General features: G+C 40.2%; 1 pseudogene; it reads left to right on the top strand.

The window, feature by feature from the left end:
• The first annotated feature begins 299 nt into the window (after positions 1–299).
• On the top strand, positions 300–2,760 carry LOC108528851 (tyrosine-protein phosphatase non-receptor type 11 pseudogene; annotated as a pseudogene).
• The last annotated feature ends 9,113 nt before the right edge of the window (positions 2,761–11,873 follow it).

Below are 11,873 nucleotides of genomic sequence, written 5' to 3'. Positions count from 1 at the left end.
GAATTCATCTTAAACGGTTAGTTCCTCTGAAATACCAGCAAAATACTCAGGTTTGAGAATTTCTGACCACTGTCTATTAGTTTTAGGTCAATAACTAGAAGATAATTAGGCTAAGAGCTCTATCAGTTATTTTACATTTGGGGTGATAAATGTCAATATTTACATGTACGATTTAGGTCCTTTTGTGTGGATCTTTGCATTGTGGCAAATTGAGGAAACCCTAGATATTTGGGATGATTGATTTGGATTGCTAGAAGGAGCCTTCCCTGTTTTTCACCACAAAAATATTGGTTATTTCCATGACCTCAGTATCCCAGGAAAAAGTGAATGAAATAGCTAAAGGGAAAACACCTAGGTAATTCTGTTGATTATTTAATGTTGGTAAATAGAATATTTCATAGAGATTTTAATTGATCAAGGAGAGGAAATATTTTTTGCTCTGTATAAATGCAACCTGATAATTCTACTAAAGCAAGAATAGAATAAAAATCTTTCCGCTGACACAGATTGTGGTGGATATGGGATGTAATACAGCAGAAAAGAAAAACACAGGCTCAAAATGGAAATAACGCATAGCTGAGAGAAACTTTCCTAGGTAATAAGCACTTACAGCTAAGATTTCCTAGGGTGTTTTGGAAGAAAACAACTGCCACAGAAATGCAGTTGGGAAAGACTATGTTGAAATTATGAATTTTGCCATTTGTATAAAGAGAACAAATATCATTTGTGAATTGTACTGAAAACATGGATATAAAGAAGTGATCACTGGGGGGTGGAGGAGGAGCGAGCCAGGCCAGGAGGCGGCTGCACAGTCTCCGGGATCCCCAGGCCTGGAGTGGGGTCTGTGCATGGCTGGCTGGCTCTGCCCCGCGTCCAATCCCAAGCAGGCCTCCCTTGGGCCAGCCCGACGTAACTGAGCTCAGTGGACCCTGAGGAAGGAGCAGGTCCATCGCAGAGCCAGAGGGTGGGAGGAATGTGACATCACAGAAATGCTTTCACCCAGATATCACTGGTGTGGAGGCAGAAAACCTATTGTTGACAAGAGGAGTTGATGGCAGTTTTTTGGCAAGGCCTAGTAAAAGTAACCCTGGAGACTTCACACTTTCTGTTAGAAGAAATGGAGCTGTCACCCAAATCAAGAATCAGAACACTAGTGATTATTGTGACCTGTATGGAGGGGAGAAGTTTGCCACTTTGACTGAGTTGGTCCAGTATTACATGGAACATCACGGGCAATTAAAAGAGAAGAATGGAGATGTTATTGAACTTAAATATCCTCTGAACTGTGCAGATCCTACCTCTGAAAGGTGGTTTCATGGACACCTCTCTGGGAAAGAAGCAGAGAAATTATTAACTGACAAAACAAAGTATGGTAGCTTTCTTGTACGAGACAGCCAAAGCCACCCTGGAGATTTTGTTCTCTCTGTGTGCACTGGTGATGACAAAGGGGAGAACAATGATGGCAAGTCTAAAGTGACTCATGTCATGCATGATTCGCTGTCAGGAACTGAAGTATGACGTTGGTGGAGGAGAACGGTTTGATTCTTTGACAGATCTTGCAGAACATTACAAGAAGAATCCTATGGTGGAAACATTGAGTACAGTACTACAATTCAAGCAGCCCCTTAACACGACTTGTATAAATGCTGCTGAAATAGAAAGTAGAGTTCAAGAACTAAGCAAATTAGCTGAGACCACAGATTAAGTCAAACAAGGCTTTTGGGAAGAATTTTGAGACACTGCAACAACAGGAGTGCAAACTTCTCTACAGCCAAAAAGAGGGTCAAAGGCAAGAAAAAAAAATAACAAAAATAGATATAAAAACATCCGCCCTTTGATCATAGGGTTGTCCTACACAACGGTGATCCCAGTCAGCCTGTTTCAGATTACATCAATGCAACTATAACCGTGCCTAAATTTGAAAGCAAGTGCAACAATTCAAAGCCCAAAAAGAGTTACATTGCCACACAAGGCTGCCTGCAAAACACGGTGAACGACTTTTGGCGGATGGTGTTCCAAGAAGACTCCCAGGTGATTGTCATGACAAGGAAAGAAAGGGAGAGAGGAAAGAGTAAATGTGTCAAATATTGGCCTGATGAGTATGCTCTAAAAGCACATGGCATCACGTGTGGTAGGAACGTCAAAGAAAGTGCCACTCGTGACTATAAGCTAAGAGAACTTAAACTTTCAAAGATTGGACAAGGGAATATGGAGAGAATGGTCTGGCAATACCACTTTCAGACCTGGCTGGGCCACGGAGTGCCCAGCGACCCCGGGGGCATGCTGAACTTCCTGGAAGAGGAGCACCATAAGCAGGGGAGCATCATGGATGCAGGGCCAGTTGTGGTACACTGCAGTGCTGGCATTGGCCGGACAGGGACCTTCATTGTGATTGATATTCTTATTGACATAATCAGAGAGAAAGGTGTTGACTGCAACATTGATGTTCCCAAAACCATCCACGTGGTGTAGTCTCAGAGGTCAGGGATGGTCCAGACAGAAGCACAGTACCGATTTATCTATATGGCGGTCTAGTATTATATTGAAACACTACAGCGCAGTATTGAAGAAGAGCAGAAAAGCAAGAGGAAAGGGCACGAATATACAAACATTAAGTATTCTCTAGTGGACCAGACGAGTGGAGATCATAGCCCCCTCCTGCCTTATACTCCAATGCCACCCTGTGCAGAAATGAGAGAAGACAGTGCTAGAGTCTATGAAAATGTGGGCCTGGTGCAACAGCAGAAACGTTTAAGATGAGAAAACCTGCCAAAACTTCAGCATAGAAATAGATGTGGACTTTCACCCTCTCCCTAAATACCTGCTTCCCAATTACTCATTTCCTCAGATAAGAAGAAATCATCTCTACAATGTAGATGTTATATTTTATAGAATTTTGTTTTAAATTGAGGAAGCAGTTAAATTGTGTGCTATATTGTGAAGATTATGGGGATTCAAATTCTAGTGATAGGCTTTTTTTTTTTTTTTTTATAACCTTAACCAGTTTAATTCTTTTTTTCATTGTGGGGGAAGATAAGAAGAAATGATTTGGGAAAATTAAGTAACAACATCCTAGAAAAGTGAGAACAATCTCATTTACCATGATGTATCCAGTAGTGGATAATTCATTTTGATAGCTTCTATTTTTGGCTAAATGAGAATTAAGCCAGTGCCTGAAACTGCCAGAAGCTGACTGGTCTACCTTTGCGTTAGCATTAAAGAGTCATAGAAAAAGAATCATGGCTATTTATGAATTAAGATAAGAGGTGTGGTTTCTTTTTTTTTTTTCCAGCCGATGACCAGTTATAGTTTGACTATTGACTGAGAAGGTTGTGGTGGGGAAACGTTTGCCGTATTTTCTTTGCATTTGAGTAATTGTCTTGTACTTAGAAAAAAAGGCATCTATGAATGACTAGTGTTTTTGGTTGTCAAATGTTGCTCACAGACTTACCCCAAAAGTTTAGGGGCTGAAAACAACCCCACCTCCAACTGTTCTTCAATCTGAGCTGGGCTCAGCTGGGCTGTTCCTCTGCCAGCCTGCAGGTGGCCACTCAATGTGGTCAGCAGGTAGGCGGAGAGACCGGGATGGCTGGGGTTCTCTCTCTGCCTGCAGTCCTGAGTCTCTCCTTCTCTGTGTAGTCTCTTTCAGTGGCCTGGCTGGCAGGGTAACTAGACATCTCACTTGCAGTTCACAGCTCCCAAGAGCTCAAAAGCAGAAGTGGCCAGTCCTTCTGAAGACTTAAGTCCAGATTTGTCTCAGTGTCCCTTCTACTGCCCTCTATTGGATGATGACGATGATGAATGTTTCTAATTAGAAGAGCGCTGGAGTATGCCCTCCACTTATTAAACAAGTCACAAGCCCAGCCCAGATTCAACAAAAGGGTGTGAAGTGGAGGTGCAGTTAATTGGAGGCCACTAGTCTAACAGACGGTCACAACCAGTGCCATGGAAAACCAAAGATATTAGCAAAAGTAGAAGTTGCTAGTGACCTTTGGAAGCCAAAGTCACTTACAGTAGCTGGGACAAAGTGAAAGTCAAACTGAGAAATAAGGAGAGGGCCTTCAAGGAGCTTCCTGAATGATTTCTGCCAGCCCTGAGCCTATTTTTGGAACCAGCACTTGGAGAAACTGATCCTGTGAGAATGGATGTGTTTACGGACACAGGGCTTTTGAGAGCAGCACCACCACACTGAGCCACCCCCACACTTGAGAATGTGACGCTTTCTTAATGCCACTGGTTTTCAGTCAGGCCACAGTGAGAAGGAACAGCCCTCACACACCTCTGGCCAGGTTGAACGAGCTCATCTTTTAGCCAACAGTAAGATATTCTAATGTTCTGTCTTAAGTGCCTTCTCCAAAGACATCCCTCTTTGCCTCATATGTTGAATCATCATTCAGTGCAGATATTTCAGTGAAGATATAATTGGTTGACTTTTGTAACGGTAATAAAATGCTATGGCATCTTTACCGTGAAAAAAAAAAAAGAGAGCAGTGATCATTACAATAGATATTTATGGACAATATCATTGGTGTCAAATGCAGACAAGGTTTGCAGATGGAAAAAAAGTAGATGACTAACCAAACCTGAGGCCAAACAGAGTATTACTAGGTCATCTCCTTGGCTTCCCTAGTTCCCCAGAAGGGAAGAGCTGGATGCTAATCAACTAATACCAATAAACTGCTCTTCCTTTGCCCCTAATTTTTTATTGTTCTATAGGTGAGCAGAAGAGGGTGAGTGTGTTTGAGGGTGAGTAAAGGTCAAGTTTCCGTATCTGCAACAAAGCATTTGTGGTTCAAAATCTCCTCTTGCATTCTAATAAGGGTGGACCCTGATAGCATACTTTTATTTGCTGAGGTGGATGGTGAGTGAGGATACAAACTGGGGAAGTTAAGGATCTACTACATTGCTTAATTTAATGAAAGTAGATTGAGAGGTTGGGGAAGGTAGTTCTGGTAGCAGTGAGTTGGCTACAGATGGGGAGAAGAATTTTAAGTAACTGTAGTGGGAGAGGAAATTGGGGGCAAAAGAAGAGCAGTTTAAAGCAGAGCATTTCTGATTATCTTGCTGGGTAGCTAGAACTCTCTTTTTCATTTCCACATAGACACTTCAGCCAAAGTGACTTCTATTTTTGGAGTGAGGGGTGTGTGTGTGTTTAGATATGACATATTGAAGCTGCATCCTTGTCTGGGGTAAATACCTGAGGTTCGTTGTCTCCTGCCAGGGAAATCGAGGATGCAGATACACAGGAAATGAGTTTAAGAGTGGAGGTTTGGCCAGGCGTGGTGGCTCACACCTGTAATCCCAGCACTTTGGGAGGCTGAGGCAGGCAGAATACTTGAGGTCAGGAGTTTGAGACCAGCCTGGCCAACATGGTGAAACCCCATCTGTACTAAAAATACAAAAATTAGCCGGGAGTAGTGGCAGTTGCCTATAATCCCAGCTACTCGGGAGGCTAAGGCAGGAGAATCACTTGAACTCTAGAGGTGAAGGTTGCAGTGAGCCGAGATCGCGCCATTGCTCTCCAGCCTGTGGGACAAGAGCGAGACTTCGACTCAAAAAAAAAAAAAAAAAAAAAAAAAAAGTGGAAGTTTAATAGGTGAAAAAAAGGAAAGAGAGTAACTCTCTCCTGCAGAGGGAGAGAGGGGGATTCCTGAGTGGGTCTTCTGATTTTGTGGTCAAATGCATGAGGTTTTATAGATGAGCTTGAGGAGGTAGTGTCTGATTTACATAGGGCCCAAAGACTGGTTGGACCAGGTATGGTATTTACATAGTGTGCGAAGAAGCTGGTCACCCCACCCTAATCTTTTATTATGCAGATGGATTCTCTACCTGGCCAGCGCCATGTGGTCTGTTCCTTACTGTACATGTGGTTGACAAAAGGAAAGATGGAGCTGCTATACTGAACATGCCTAGCCCCCAGGCAGCCTTTTCCTATTGGCACATTTACCTGTGCAAGCTTTTCACTTGCTTATCTGTGCTTGCAGCTTGATTTTTCAGGCTGCTTTTGTTAGAAAAGAAATTATTTGGGGCTGCTTTTATTAAAAGGAAACCCTACCAAGGACTCTCTTACCCTCACTAACTTCCTAAATAATTTCTTTCTAGCTCCTGTATCAATATCAGGTCTGACTTCAAGGTACATTTGGGAGGAGACGAGGGAAGCCCAGTGTGGCCAGTCTCATTTGAATTACAAGTGAATAAATTGAATTTTAAGCTGTATGCAATTATTATTCTATAATCTATCATGTATATTTAATCACATGATAGATTATAGAACCATAATTTATCTTTGTTTATTTTTATAGAATACTTATTTATTCCCCACCTCTCTCAGAGTTTATTACACAAAATTAACTGATTGGAATATATGCTGACGATTGCAGTCAAGAGTCTGTGGCTAGAGGGTAGAGGGAGTAATAGAGGTTTTTATAGAATGATTCCAGACAAACTTTCATTTCTGTTGACGTGAGCTTGACATAATATATGCCTACAAGTTATTATTTGTAGATTAATAGGACAGTTTATAAGCTTCGTATCCATTTTAGTCAAGATATAATTCTTTATACAAATAATGAGGGATTGTTAGCACATAAATAACATTCTAAGAGTGTGTTTTGTCCATTTCAGTAAGTCAAATACTTATTCAATTGGTGATAAAAGCAAGAGCTAAATTCACGAGCACTTTATGTCCTTCCTCAGTTGAAGGTGTAACGGGAAGTAAATTAAGGTTCTATATAATTTATTGGATTTTTAAAAGCTTTGTGCACTTTTCCTAAAAATGCCTTGAGGCATTAACAATAAAATTAACTTAAGCTTCTGCATCTACTTATAGCCATAATGATACATTCAAATGGAAATCAAGAGCATGCAAATCAAGCAATATGCTGTTACCCTTAGAATATTGAAGGGTGCATTAAAGATATATAGTTACTTTAATAAGCAAGGATGAAAACCTTTCATTTGTCCTCTTTTTATACATTCTGTACTTCTCTTGATCGAGCAGCAAGACAAACAAAACCACCAAGAAACCAAAACTCCCCCAAAACGAATAGAAGCTAAGGTTCAGGGACTCTACTTGGAATGTGAATTTCCAAGTCTTTTCTTCTCTGTCTGTGCCCTGCCATAGCCCCTCCTCCCTCACACTGTGCTGAGGATGGCTCTGCTTCTTCCACACACAGCAATCCTCCATCATAGAGCTATGCTGGTCACACACACCTTACCTGAGTGCTTGCTGCCAGAGAGCCGCATACATCATTGTTTTAGAAAGTGGTCTTTCTAGTAGATTGCTAGAGGGCCCTTTACCTTTATGCTTTATTTATAAAAAAAAATTCTAAAATGTAAGAAGGGGTAGTAGAAATATACAGCATAACTCATGTGGGAAATAAAAGGAGCTTTGAAATTTTTCTGTAACTGATTTTATCTTGCATTGTGATCTCTTTTGTGCTAATGAGGTAAAAACGTAAACTTTACAATTAAAGATAATTAAGACTCTACTGGTGAAAACAGCCTCATTAGATAAATATTCAAGCCATTTGAAGTTCAAACTCTCTCTCAGAGCTATTTCTTTTCATACAGGTGATACTCCTGCCTCCCTCTTCTTCCTTCCCAGGGTGGCAGGTAGGTGCAGGAGGCGACTTAAGTGTTGTCACAGTGGCGGGTGGGAACTAGAAGCCTGGACGCTGGAACAGGTGCAAATCCGCTGAGTCCTCACCACCAATGTCTCCTGTCCTGCTTGTTTGTGGGGAGAGACCTTGGCCTCGCTGCCTTTATCACTGACATTATCTGGTGCCCAGCATGAATAGTGCAGTGGGCTCTAGATTGCTGGACTGTTCCTGATGATGTCTTCCTTCCCCACCTCTGCTTTCGCTGATGCTCTGGATCCCTGAGGTATGGCTCTCACTGTCATTTAGCCCCAGCTTGACAGTCGGTCATTCTGCTCACATTCTCGGCATCACTTCTCTATCTGTGCTTATGTGCCAGGCCACCTCACTAGCCTACAACCTCAGCTATTCCCTCTGGGACAGAGGACATTGAGGGGTTACTTGCATGTCACACTGAGGACCTGGAGAACTCAAGGTACAGTCTCAGGCCTTCTCTCTGTCTAAGCCTGTCATGAGCTATTTCATTTCAACACAGTCACTCCAGGTTGGCAAAGGTGATTTGAGAGGTTGCCTTTCAGAGTTCCAATGGCATTTGGCTTTCCCTTTAATCTTGGGTATTTCTATTACTCTTCTTGACCCTGATCTATAGGTCGTTGTAGTCTCTCCTCTCCACTGCTGTTTTCCTCTTATTTTTCCCTGTGAAGAAGGAGCCATTTATCTATGGGAAATACAAAGGGGAAAAAAAGAAAAAGGTGATCAATTCCCTGTAATCTTTAGTCAAACACACATCTCAGTCCCAGCTCTCCAGGGTTTGTTGTGTGCTGTGACATCAGCTCCTTTGATGCCTGCAAGTGCATATGCACAGCCAGTGCCTGTGTTAGCAGGTAATTGGTAGAGAGAAGAGAAGCCACAGAGAGCATGCTAGGAGGATCTGTCACAAAAATTGTGGTCAATAACTTCAGAGTGCCAGTAACAGGAATGCAAGACAGTTGTCACCTAGAAGTATGGATTTGTTTTCACTAACTCTGTTCATCTCCTCAATTGAGAAATGAACTAGCTCAGTGACTTTTGTTTGCTTCTTGTGTTTAACCCCTCATGGAAAGAATAGAATAGGCACCAATAATTTTATTTTTACTATATTCTTACATAGCAACTCTATTAGTTTGCTAGGGCTGCCATACCAAACCCCACAGACTGGATGGCGGAACATTTATAAACAATTATTATAAACAATAAACAGACATTTATTTTCTCACAACTCTGGAAACTGGAAGTCCAAGATCAAGGTGGGGGTAGGTTTGGTTTCTTCCAAGGCTTCTCTTCTTGGCTTGCAGAGGAACCTCTTGTTACTGTGTGCATGGCCTTTTGTGGCCACTCATCCCTGGTGTCTCCTCCTCTTCTTAGGAAGATACAAGCCATATTGGATTAGGGCCCCACCCTAACAGCCTCATTTGAACTTAATCACCTCTTTAAAAACCTCATCTCCAAATATGTTTACCTTCTGAAGTACTGGGAGTTGATACTGAAACATGAATTCACGAGGGGACACAATTCAGCCCATAATAGCAATGGTATTCTAAGGAATTTCAGTACCTTTAAATCATAACTATGACTGAAACAAAAGTTAATACCATCCCTGCTACTCAGATCATGAGACACAAGAATAGGGAATGGTTACATCAGAGCTTTCAAAGCTCAGGGGAGAAAGTAAGAACTTAATTCAGTTCTCTCAGAATGAATGGGATATAGGCCTCTATATTTTACATTTTCTTCTTTTAATTATACAGAAGTACTTTAATATGTGATTGGTGGGGAGATTTCAAACTATCCAGAAAAATATGGCATCATTGTCTTTCTGACTTTACATTTTATATTCACTCTTTCTGACTTTATAGTCACTCTTTCTTTGTCCCAGAGATTAATATTTTAGTGTCTATTCTTTCTGATTAAAACATAATATTGATACATACATATAATGTGCAGGCTGGAAACTTTTAGTTTCATTTCCTGAGAGGGGTTAGTACTATATGTGCTGTTGTTTGGCTTGTTTTGTTTCACTTAACGTGATGACGGAGAGTTCTTTCTACGTTAGCATAAGGCAAGGTTTCTCAGCCTTGGCACGACTGACATTTGGGGATAGATAATTTTTTGTTGGGAGGGTGCTGTCCTGTGCATTGTAAGGTGTGTAGCACCATGCCTGGCCTCCATTCAATAGATGCCAGTAGCACTCATCCTTCTGCCGGTCATGTCAACAAAAAATGTCTCTAGATACTTATTGCCAAATATCCACTGGTGGGCAAAACTGCTCCCAGTTGAACACTGGTATAAAGAGATTTCTCTAATTTTAAAAAATTGCTGCATCTCCAGTGCATGGATTACACCATAGTTTATTTTATAATCTTCCTATTAATGGAAATTTAAGATATTTCCATTTTGTTACCATTAAGAGCAATCCTGCATCAACCATCATTACATATGACTCTTTGCTATGTGTACTAACCACCTTAGATTAAAATAGATTGCCAGAAATTCAGTTACTGTGTCAAGGAAAATTCATATTTTGTATTTTAATAGATGCTATGAAATTATCCTTCAAAAGCTTCGTACAATTTGGATTTCCTGAAATGAGTGCCCATTTCTTCACAACCTTGCCAACACTGAATAATATCAAATTTAATTTTGTTAGTGTGACTGAAAATGTGTATCTTGTTATATTTCTCTAATTACTAGAACTTAAGCATCTGTGTACTTGTATTTCTGTTTTTGTGCCCTGTTTGTCTTTCTTGCCTCAACCATTTTTATGAGTGGTTTGATTTGTAGGAATTCTTTGTATGTATTCTGGCTCCTAATCTTCCTATTACTGCATGCATTGCAAATTTTTTCTCCCAATCTGTTGCTTATTTTCTAACTTTGTTAACACAGCCTTTTATGAACAGGAATTTAATTTTTTTACAGTTAAGCATTTGAAACTTATTTAAGACAGCCTTCCAAACTTCTCTTATATAATGCTTTATAGTTTTATTCCTCTTGATGGATTTTTATCATGCTTCACTTTTTATCATTTTCTTCTTTCACCCATCTATAATCTATTTTTAAGACTTTTTTTAACAGGAGTTTCAGGGTCACAGCGAAGCTTTCCATTTATCCCCTATCCCAACACATGCATAGCCTCCCTTTTTATCAACATTCCCCACCAAAGTCGTACGTTTGTTATAATTGACAAACCCACACTGACACATAATCGCCCAGAGTCCATAGTTTACATTAGGGTTCACTCTTGGTGTTGTACATTCTATGGGTTTGGATAAGTGTATAATGTCATGTACCCATCACTATGGTATCATACAGAGCATTTTCACTGCCCCCAAATCCTCTGTGCTCCACCTATTCATCCCTCTCCCCATCCCCAATCCCTGGCAATCACTGATCTTTTTACTGTCTTTATAGTTTTGCCTTTTCCAGATGTGATATAGTTGAAATCACACAGTGAGCAGCCTTTTCAGATTGCTTTCTTTCATCTAGTAATATGCATTTAGCTTTCCTCCCTCTATTTTCATGACTTGATAGTTCATTTCTTTTTTATCATTGAATAATAGTCCATTGTCTGCATATACTACATTTTATTTATCCATTCACTGACAGCAGGCCATCTTGGTCACTCTGCTAATCACTTTAGATTAAAATAGATTGCCAGAAATTCAGTTGCTGGGTCAAGGAAAATGCGTATTTTATATTTTAATAGATGCTTATGAATTATCCTTCAAAAGCTTCATACAATTTGGATTTCCTGAAATGAGTGCTCATTTCTTCACAACTTTGCCGATGCTGAAAGGTTTGAAAATTATGTATTAAGTTACTACAATTACCCAGGTGTAGATTTTTGTGTGGGCATGTTTTAAATTCTTTTGGGTAACTATGAAGGTACATGACAGATTGCTGAATCTTATGGTAAGAGTATGTTTAGTTTTGTAAGAAACTGCCAAACTCTTTTCCAAAGTGGTTGTACCATTTCACATTTCCACCAACAATGAATGAGAGTTCCTGTTGTTCCACATCCTTGCAAGCATTTGGTGGTGTTAATATTCTAGATTTTGGTCATTTAAATAGATTTGTAGTTGTATCTCATTGTTTTAATTTGCATCCTCTGATGACATATGATGTTGAACATATTTTTCATATGCTTATTTGCCATCTGTATATCTTCTTTGGTCAGATGAATGCCAATGCCTTTGGCCTATTTTTTAATTGGGTTGTTTATTTTCTTATTGTTGAGTA

Source organism: Rhinopithecus bieti, unplaced genomic scaffold (genome assembly GCF_001698545.2).
Source record: "Rhinopithecus bieti isolate Rb0 unplaced genomic scaffold, ASM169854v2 scaffold_5478, whole genome shotgun sequence".
NCBI lineage: Eukaryota > Metazoa > Chordata > Mammalia > Primates > Cercopithecidae > Rhinopithecus > Rhinopithecus bieti.
This window is presented reverse-complemented; position numbering and strand designations above follow the sequence as displayed.